The sequence below is a fragment of the Poecilia formosa genome, unplaced genomic scaffold (assembly GCF_000485575.1).
Source record: "Poecilia formosa unplaced genomic scaffold, Poecilia_formosa-5.1.2 Scaffold189, whole genome shotgun sequence".
NCBI classification, from domain to species: domain Eukaryota; kingdom Metazoa; phylum Chordata; class Actinopteri; order Cyprinodontiformes; family Poeciliidae; genus Poecilia; species Poecilia formosa.
Window position 1 is genome coordinate 302,059 of NW_006800128.1, and position 10,451 is coordinate 312,509.

At 39.1% G+C, this 10,451-nt stretch overlaps 1 pseudogene; it reads left to right on the plus strand.

Moving 5' to 3' along the window:
• The first annotated feature begins 7,233 nt into the window (after positions 1 to 7,233).
• Positions 7,234 to 8,552, plus strand: LOC103147753 (sphingosine-1-phosphate phosphatase 1 pseudogene; annotated as a pseudogene).
• The last annotated feature ends 1,899 nt before the right edge of the window (positions 8,553 to 10,451 follow it).

Sequence of the window (10,451 nt, forward strand, 5' to 3'; positions counted from 1 at the left end):
AAATGGTGTCAAACCTCTCTCTCTACCTGAAGAGAAGATAACCGCACCTATTGCTTCNTTAGAGCCACTTCTAAACGGTAAATGGACTGAACTTAAATAGCACTTTTCCTATCATTTTTGACCACCCCAAGTGCTTTACACTAGAGTCACATTCACCCATTCACACACACATTTACATACTGATACGCACATCGGTAAGCAACTTGGGGTTAAGTGCCTTGCAGAAGAGCACATCAACATGTGAGTGACATGTGGTATCAGAGAGAAGGATTCTGTTAAGATCCAGGTCATCTTGCACGAGTCTCGTCCACTTCATGACGTGTGGGCTGGCTACAGGAGCACCTGTAGCCAGAGACTCATTTTACCAAAATGCACCACAGAGCGCCACAGGAAATCATTTCCTCCTGTAACCATTAGATTTTTCAATGCCCAAGTCTGAGTAACTTAAATCTAATTTTCTCTGCACTAATTTATAGATTATTTTTAGATTAGCATATTTGCATGTGCATTTATATTAATTCATATTGAATAACTTGCATCACTCTTAGATATAAATATATGTATAAACTATCTCTTATGGTTATATTTGTATTATTAATATTTAACACATTGGATGGAGTAACTTGTCAATTAATAAGCAATTTCCCCTTGGGGATCAATAAAGTATATTCTATTCTGTTCTATTCTATTTTCTTAACAGAAAGAAACCTCCAGCAGAACCAGAACCTGGCTCAGCACAAGAGGCCATCTGCCATGACCAAGTGGGGGTTTGAGAAGACCTAACTATAAAATGCTGAATGGTCAAAATATAAGACTGTTAATCCAATCAAACTGCTCTAATGATAACTCCAGAAGTCACATGGTCCTGCTGATCCTGTCAGGTTTGATATCTTTGCATTCAGGACTAATGCAGAATGGATGGAACATCAGTAAAATTCTGTTCTCCCCAACACTTAGGAGGATTTTAACCCAACCATGAACTGATCACTGCTCAAAGTGGAAATTATTATATAATGGGGTAGAGCCATATAAAAACACGTTTTACAGTTAAAATTCAAATGTTCAGCATTCCAAACAGAAAAAAGGCCAGCATTCAGAAAGTTGCCAAATATGCATTTCATGTGCGTTGCTATGCTCATTGTTTCAACTTTGTGATTGTTGATAGTGTGAAGTCAGTCTCTGAGGCTGATTGCTTTTGTTCAGTTCTTCAGAAACAACATTGTTTTTTGTCTGGATCACGTGTCAGAGAGGAGCGTATGATGGTCAGCCTGCCTTGCTTCTCTCTCAAGTGCAAGTGAATCTGTTAGGTTTATCCTTATTTTAGAAGTCGGGTTATTATGAAGCTCCTTGATATTATTTATTATTAGATAACTTATTTGAAACTTCTTAAGCACTTTAAACAGGTAGGACCAATCAACTGAGTCAAAAGCCTTTTCGGCATCTAGACTGATAATCATTGCCTTTTCTTTATGTTTCTGTATGAAACTCATTATGTGCAGGGCAGTGTTGTGTTCAAGACCACCTAACCCGANTTAGAGCCACTTCTAAACGGTAAATGGACTGAACTTAAATAGCACTTTTCCTATCATTTTTGACCACCCCAAGTGCTTTACACTAGAGTCACATTAACCCATTCACACACATATTTACATACTGATAGGCACATCGGTAAGCAACTTGGGGTTAAGTGCCTTGCAGAGGCACTTAACCCCATTCTAAACGTTGATCAACTAAAATTAAGTAAAAAGTAAAATGGTGTCAAACCTCTCTCTCTACCTGAAGAGAAGATAACCGCACCTATTGCTTCTGACATTACGCTGCCCTCTTGTGTGGAAGTAACCTAACTACCATATAAAATCAAACTAAATAAAAAATATAATTACTGTTCTGCACAAAATAACATAATCCCAAGGTCTTTCTAAAATTAATATACAACCCAGAAATGTTCAGACAACAAACATTACTGGACCTTAACAATGGCAGTATTTATGGTATGTAACCATATTTTAATTGGGAAATATTTTATTCAGACATGTAAGTTCTTTCAATTAGTCTCAAACTAAATCACTTTATTTTATACATTAATAAAACTTTTTAATTTAGAAGCATTGTTACCTTCATTGCCCTGTGACAGACTGGCGACCTGTCCAGGGTGTACCCCACCTATCGCCCAAAACATTCGCTGGAGATAGGCACCAGAACCCCTCCTGACCCCGCTAGGGTCAAGGATATACAGAAAATGGATGGAAGGATGGATGTTACCTTCATGTTTGATATTTGAAATGTTGGGTTTAAATGAAGGTCTTTCATTATTGACTGTATTAATGTCTTAAATATTTCAGCTTCTCTCCATCTCATTTTTGTTTTTCATCTTTTTGAATATCTGTGTGATTATAATTTCAATGTGATTGGAGTTTTTGCTATGCACAGTTGCTTTTTGTTTATGATAATGTAACAAATAAAGCTATCAAGAACAAATTATAAAACTGCCAATGTTGTTTTCCAGCTGTTTTTTTATAAGACTTTGTTTGGCAAGCTTCTTTAGAAGGGTAAAAATTATAAGTCTACAGGATGAGTTGGTCTGAAAATCTATTCGTGTGAGAGGGAAGAGGACTGAAGGAACCAACCCAATCCAACCTCAGCAGCAGTCAGACAAACACAATATTAAGGACTATATTTGTCCATAATGCTAAAGTGTTCAAAATATGACATTCTTTCTATTAGATTTTCAGTTTAATACATCATATGTCTGCAAGGCAACTGTCAAATATTTTTAGAATTTTTAGTAATTGCTGAAAAGGTTTAACTGAATAGAAATGCTTTTTCTTTCAAAGATACTCTCATCTAATGTGATGACACAGCTGATCTGTCATACTCTGTATATTAATATGATCTTTACTTTAAGAAGTAGACTTACTTAAAAAGTAATTTTCTCCTTGTAAATGTTCTCCCTTTTAATCTTTATTGTTAATTTTGCTATAATCTTAATCATCATAATCAGTTTTTATGAGAAAATAGCATTTCTTTCAGATCTGAAAGAATTGTGAAGTGTTCAATCAGTTTTACATTTGAACCTTTTTCAATTTTAAATGAAAATAGTTGATCAATGGATAAAATATGTTACCTTAACTTTTATATTAAAAATTAAGAAATATTTATTTTCATTTAAGGAATACGTATGCTATCAGTATTGCTAATTCTCATTTTACCATTCGTGATATAAGCTTTAATTGACTTTAGTCAAATGTTACCATGACAAGATTGCATGATTCTCTGAATCTTTTCATGACATTATGGGCTGTAGATGATTAAATCACTAAATATTTGCAACTGTACATTGAAAAACTTTTCTTAAACTGTACTAGTTGCTCAGAAAGTCTTTCACAAACCAGCGAACCGCACCCATCTTTGCTTGTGAACCACTGAGCCTCTCAGGGATACTGTCTTTATACCCAGTTTTTGCTCTCACCTGTTTTCAATTAACTTGTTCACTTGGGTAAAACAGAAACAAAACTGGACTATTCTCAGAAATGAATGTAACACAAGTTAGAGAAAAACAAGTTGCTATAAAAGAACCAGTCTTTTTTTGGCCCTGTCTCAACATTTTTTAATCGTGTTGCAGGAATCAAATTCTAAATGAGTGAACATATGAAAAAAAAAAAAAAAACAATAAAATTTTTCCATCTGAAAATTGCATGTCTTGTCTTTGTAATGAATTCAATTGAATACAGGTTGAAAAGGATTTGCAAATCATCATATTTTGTTTTCATTTCTGTTTTACACAAGATCCCAACCTCATTGGAATTGGGGTTGTATTTCCACAACTCTGCAGGTCTATACACAGGCTGACGTGCCTGGTGCGTGCGGGTATTCATGCTGCAGGGTGTTGTGTCACAGATCCTACTGGGATGGTGACGTTACCAAAACCTGTTCTTTTTGTGTTTTGACAAAACATATTAGGCTCAGGAAACATCTACAGGTCAGACAGCGTATGGATTGGGCAAATGTCAGATTTATAATCCAGGTTAAAAAAAGAGTAGATGTATCTGATCATCAGTTAAGCAGTCATTTCAATTTTCATGTCATGTTTGCAACAAGTCTTTATTTTCTTGTTTTCCATACTGAGACTGACCAACAGGAAGCAGTAGGTAGTATCCAAATAATATCCAGAGGAAAGGGCTATTTCACAAAATGTTGGGCAAATTACTGCACAACAAAAATCAAACCTTTATTTTCAGTACTTTTTTTTTTTTTACAAAGGAACAAAGAAAGAAAAACGTTGTTTTTTTTAATTGTAGTAAGCTCAATATGAGACATACATGCAATTATTCCTCAATGTGAAAAATAATTAACAAAATAAATTTTAATTAATCTTGCACTTGCTGGATCTCCATTGCACATTGAGGATTTGAAGAAGTTTCATTGTGATTTTAAGGCCAAGATAACTCAGACAAAAAGATAGTTCCTAAATGGTTTTCTTTGCTCTGCGTCTTTTATCGGATAGCAACAGTTGGAAGAGGCAATGTCCATGATGAGTCCTGTGTGCCCAATGCTTTTTATTGGGAGGTGTACATTTGTTCTGGGGTGAGGGTGCAGCCAATTAATTTTTTTGCCATCCTGATGACCCAATGAAGCCCTTTCCTCCCTGAAAAGGAGGAAAGCATGTGGTATGCCACATAGTCCATAAATGATCACATTCTTAATGGAATAGTGATAGAAAACAAGTAGCAGGTTTTGTGGAAGAAGACACCTCCTAAGGGTCCTGAAAAAATCCATTCTCTGGTGCATTGCTTTCTTCAGCAGTTCCTGGTATTGGAACTTAATTTCAGGTCACTCTCAGCTTGAGGCCCAAAAACCTGAACACCGGTTCCTTCTCCACATGGGCCCAGCCAATGACTGGTGGTGGGACGTCAATTTTATTCTTGTAATTAATGTCAATAATGAGCTAATTTATTCTTGTGGTGTAAAGGAGCATGGTATTGACTGTACACCATTCTGACATCTGCTCAAACTTGTCTATCTCACCCTCCTTGCTTGAGATCCAGCTACCATTATAAGGTGCGGCGCTGTTGTGATCAGTTGGTGTTCTGTCAGATCAGCATACGTTGTCAGATAGTCATACGCTTAGCTCAGACATGTATACACTGTCATTACCATATGATTTTATTTAATCAGCAACATAGAATCATGACGTAGATCATCATACACTTTGTTATTGGCATACACTTTGATGGCATCCTGACTTAGCGGTTAAGTAGGTTAATGAGTTTTACACGGGCGTGTGTTGTAGTTGACTGCAGCTGCAGCTAGACCCTGCTTTAAATACACTTTGAAACCACAACAACGCATGTATATCTATCTAGTTATCATATTATATCATATTATAAACAATTTAATAACTTATTTTCGTCATAACTTGTTGCGTATGCTGAACTGACAACTCCACTGACGGTCAGACTTCTTAATGCGCATGCGTACTAACTGCATGTATGCTATCCTGACAGCATATGGCTATCTGACAGAACAATTGGCATTGTTTGTGCAAAACCTGATAGAATCAGAATCACATAATTCGTAATCTGAGATACTTAAACTGTTCACAAATGGACTGAATTATTTATCAAAACTATTTTGTCATGCGAAGCATTTTTGGTATACCTGAATGTCACTTTCATATCTCTTAAAACATTTCTTTTCACAATCAAAATAAAAGTTTCACATACACTTATTTTATAGAATCTTTGTAGTTCAGAATAATTCCACCTAGTTAAAATATATTTTAGATTTTCAGATAGTAAAAATTATTGTACACATTTATTACAAGCTTAAACTGTAGTTAATTGAATTAATTTCAATATTGTCTTAAGGCACTTCACAAAAAAAGCTGTTTGAATTGAATCATGGGTGTATTCCAATAAATTCTAGTTATCAAACAGTGCATTAGAGTTGTTCATTATTCAAATTAGTTTAGATGTCTTCTGTCTAACAAAACTCAGCAGATTGCATCAAGTCATTGACTTGCAGGACTCTCCTGGATAAACATGTAGCGACAGTAGAGAATCACTTGTGTTGTGTCATTGACTTTACAGCAAGTCCTCATACTGAGCAAGCATGTAGTGACAGTGTAGAGGGAAAACTCCCCTTTGACAGGAAGAAACCTCCAGCAGAACCTGGCTCAGTAAGAGCGGCCACCTGCCATTATTGACGGGGTTTGAGAAGACAAAAAATGCCAAAACAAACAAACAAAAAAAAAAAAACAGAAGAGCTGATGTAGAAGTACTTTCTATGTTAATGAAAAGTACATCTCATGATTCGTGTTTCTATGTATTTATTTTAAGGTTTTTCTGTGTTCCCTTTCTGTTCTGAGTCTGTTGTTTCTGCGTCATCCCCGCTGATTGCTTCCCAGGTGTGTCTCATTCCTTGATTACCCCCCCCAGTGTATTTAGTCCCACCTTTTGTCTGTGTTCCTCGTCAGATCCTGGTCGTACATCTAACGTCGCGTGTACATCACTCCTTGTTTGTCTGCATACCTTCACAGTTGTACTGTCAAGTCCTGTGTTGGCATAGCTCTCGCTTCAGTCCCCAGTCTTTTCAGTTGCTACCGGTATTTAGCTGTGTGCTACCTTTCTGCCGTGCTGCCTGATCGGGACTGTTTTGAGCGTCTTCATTAAATTCATCATTTTCTTCTACAACCTGGGTCTCTGCGTCTCTTCTCACACCCCTCACTCACCGTCCATGACAGTACAAGGTCAATAGCAGGAAACAAAGAACAAGCCTATAGCAGCTTTATGGCAGAGATAGCTCAGGATAAAAGAATAAACCTTTAGAATGAGGCATGAGCCGGGGAGAACTTGAGTTTAGTCAAGCAACAGTCCTGAAGCTAACTTCAGCAGTGACCCACAGCTGAGAGAGAAAAAGGAACATGGACATCCAGTCTCATAAATCTTTAAATCGTCATCTTAACAAATAAAATTATTTCAACTGAAATGCATCTGAAAATCATCACATATTATAGGTGTCAATATGACACTCTCAACATGGCGTTGACACAGACGTACGGTGAGGACACTCATGTTGCATTTAATGATGTCGGTGGCTACAGTCAGGTGCTCTGAGAGGCAAGACAAAATCTTCAACGAAGAACTTTTGCCACACAAGGAACTTGATCAACAATTAGTTCAAATATAATAGTATTCCTGGGCTAGTTTATGACAGTACAGTTCTGTCGTGGATTATTTATCAACCAAATATGAACATGACAAAACAAGCAAGATTTCCAACAGCACTTGAACGCAATGGAGAAAGTGTGTTTTCCACTTTTCCCTGAACCTCCCCGTCTGTGTCTTTGTGTTTCTGCTGTGACTGTACAGGCCACTGTCTCCTGCACTGCGTTGTACATGTTTTACGGGTCGTCGTCCCAACTTTCTCAGCTCTTTTCATGGTTCGCGCTTCACCTCAGATAGCTGCCCTAGCCAGCAGACGGCAGCCTGGGAGCTAACACCCACCGCTCAGAGGAAGTACACAAGTCCATGTTTCCTCCTGCACCTCCGCGAAGAGAGCCAGCTCAACATGGTGAGAGTTATGGAGTACCTTCGCTACCTCCAAGACCCTCACCTTGTCGCCCGCTTTCAGCTTATTTGCGGGATACGGGGCACTCTTTCAGAACCTGTTCCTGCCGATATTTCGACCTCTGACAGCTGCAGGTCAGTAGATAAGGCTCGTTCTCGCAACAACGGGGCTCTCCATCATCACACAGCCGGGGAAACAGGAAATGAACAGTTGACCAGTATGGGAGTTCAGAGGAGGATCGCAGATGTGACTGACCCTAGAAAACTCAAGCATGACATGGAAGACGCTCCCCCGAACGGGGCTGCTCTGTCCCCAGGTGGAGAAAGTGTCGCTGTGCGGGGCAGCACTCTTAAACCCCTCCGCAGAAATTCTCTGACGGGCGAAGCGGGGCAGGAGTTTGTCATCGAGAACCGCTTCTTGTTTTACTTGTTCACCTTCGGGACAGAGTTGGGAAACGAATTATTTTACATCATCTTCTTCCCCTTCATCATGTGGAATGTGGACGCTTTCGTGAGCAGACGGTTGATCATGGTGTGGGTCTGGGTCATGTACGTGGGACAGTGCACGAAGGATGTAATCGGCTGGCCCCGACCCGCTTCCCCACCTGTGGTCAAAGTGGAAATGTTTTACAACTCTGAGTACAGCATGCCGTCCACCCACGCCATGTCAGGGACAGCCATCCCCTTCTCCCTGTTCTTCATGACCCATGGCCGCTGGGAGGTAATCACTAACACACACCAGGCTACTGCACTGTTGAAAATGTGAAGAAGTGGTCAGGTTCCATTTCCTCCTGGCCAGAAGTATTATTTACAAAGGAAGTTGCATTAGCACACCAGCAGGGCTGGCTCAATGTTGTTTGAGGCCTTAAGTACAATTTGAATTGGGGCCTCGCCAATCAGCTTTATAAGCATTGAACCACAGTCTAAATAACGATGATGATCTACTCACAGGGTCACAGCTGAACAGAAATGATTAAAATAGATTTAAAGTATGACTCTGTTATACTGTTTTCCTTTTCAGGGAGGACAAAAGTGTCCTTTCCAACTTGTACGCATTTTCTGTGCATTGGCCTTTGCACATTTAAATGTGCAAAGGCCAATGCACATTTAAATCTACATTTGGCGGTTTTCTCACAGAGGAGGAAGTTCAAACTATGTCTCCCATCAAACATGATGAGAAAGGATCATTTCCTCAACTCCATCATCTCTCTGTTCTCCTTCTGACCATATGGTCTGACAGAGACTTAAAGAGAAGCAGCAAAAGCAAAGGACGGGGATTATCAGAGCTAAAAATAACTGATGGTGTGATCCAGGACATGTTACTGAAGAATATCATCTCCGCTGCCCAGAAACTGAACTGTTATCATGTTGTGTTGGTCATTAGAATGTCATACAGCAACAGTCTTCAGTCAGAGGCTTCTTTAGATTCATTGCTTTAAAATCAGCCAAAACATGATGACACATAGTAACACAAGATAACAGAAGCTTGATTAGATCTGTTATCAGTGAGGTCAGTTCAAAGCCTATTTTGTGTGTTTTGGAGCATGTAGTTGAAGTTATTACAGGACAAATCACTCTTGAATGCAGGGCCATGTAGGTTATATGTTTTTCCCTTAATGATAAACACCTTCATTTAAAAACTGCATTTTGTGTTACTTGTGCTGTCTTGACTAATATTAAAATTTGTTTGATGTTCTGAATCACTGAAGTGTGACAAAAATGCAAACAACAGAAAATCAGGAAGAGGACAAACACGTTACAATCTAGCTACTAAAAAACCCCAAAATTGAATATACACATTTAATGATGGGCGCAGTTGGTAGCACTGTTGCCCTGCAGCGAGAATGTCCTTGGTTCAATTCCCAGTCTGGGGTCTTTCTGCATGGAGTTTGCATGTTCTCCCTGTGCATGCGTGGGTTTTCTCCAGGTACTCCGGCTTCCTCCCACAGTCCAGAAACATGACTGTCAGGTTAATTGGTGTCTCTAAATTCTCCCTAGAGTGTGTGTGTGTGCATGGTTGTTTGTCCTGTCTGTCTCTGTGTTGCCCTGCGACAGACTGGTGACCTGTCCAGGTGACCTCGCCTCTCGCCCGAAACGTTTGCTGGAGATAGACATCAGCACCCCTCCTGACCCCACTTGGGACATGGGTGTAAGAAGATGGATGGATGGATGGATGGATGGATGGATGGATGGACGGACGGGTGGACGGATGGTTTTATGATAAAATGGTAATCAAATCAGTTTAATGAATGAACTACAACAAAATGAAATGGAATGTTGGAAAGTAACTCCAAAACTAACTAAACAAGGAAATGCAGAAAAAAGTCAGGTTTACAGAACCATAATTGCAGCACAACAGTGTTTTAGAGTGGAGTAGCCCCACACTTTAGGGAGGGACAATCAAGACCAAAGAAAAAGGTGAGGAGGACAGGTCCAGACTCAGACCACCACTTATACCATATTTACAAAATATGAGGGGTGTACTCTGCTACTGGAAGCTGCTAATGACTGCATTTTAGAGGACCAGTTGTTTCAAGCAGTCTGTTTTGTGTTGCATGTTTCAAATCTGTCTTCTTGACCATGTTTCCCTTGTAAAAGACATTTTAAGTCTCAATGGGATTATTTGGGGAAAAGAAAAGGTAAAAAAAAAACTAGCTTCTTTAAATATTTACCCATGTTTTGAATGTTTTCAATAGGGAATGTTTTCTCTCAGGAAGTGATGGGTATTTAATCAGGATGCAGCTGAGAGGCTGAACTATTTATGAGGACATTTGAGTCCAGGACATATTAGAAGTTAATCAGACAGTCTAGAGCAGGGGGTCATCAAGGGGTCATCAACTCCAGTCCTCGAGGGCTACCATCCTGTAACTTTTAGATGCGTCT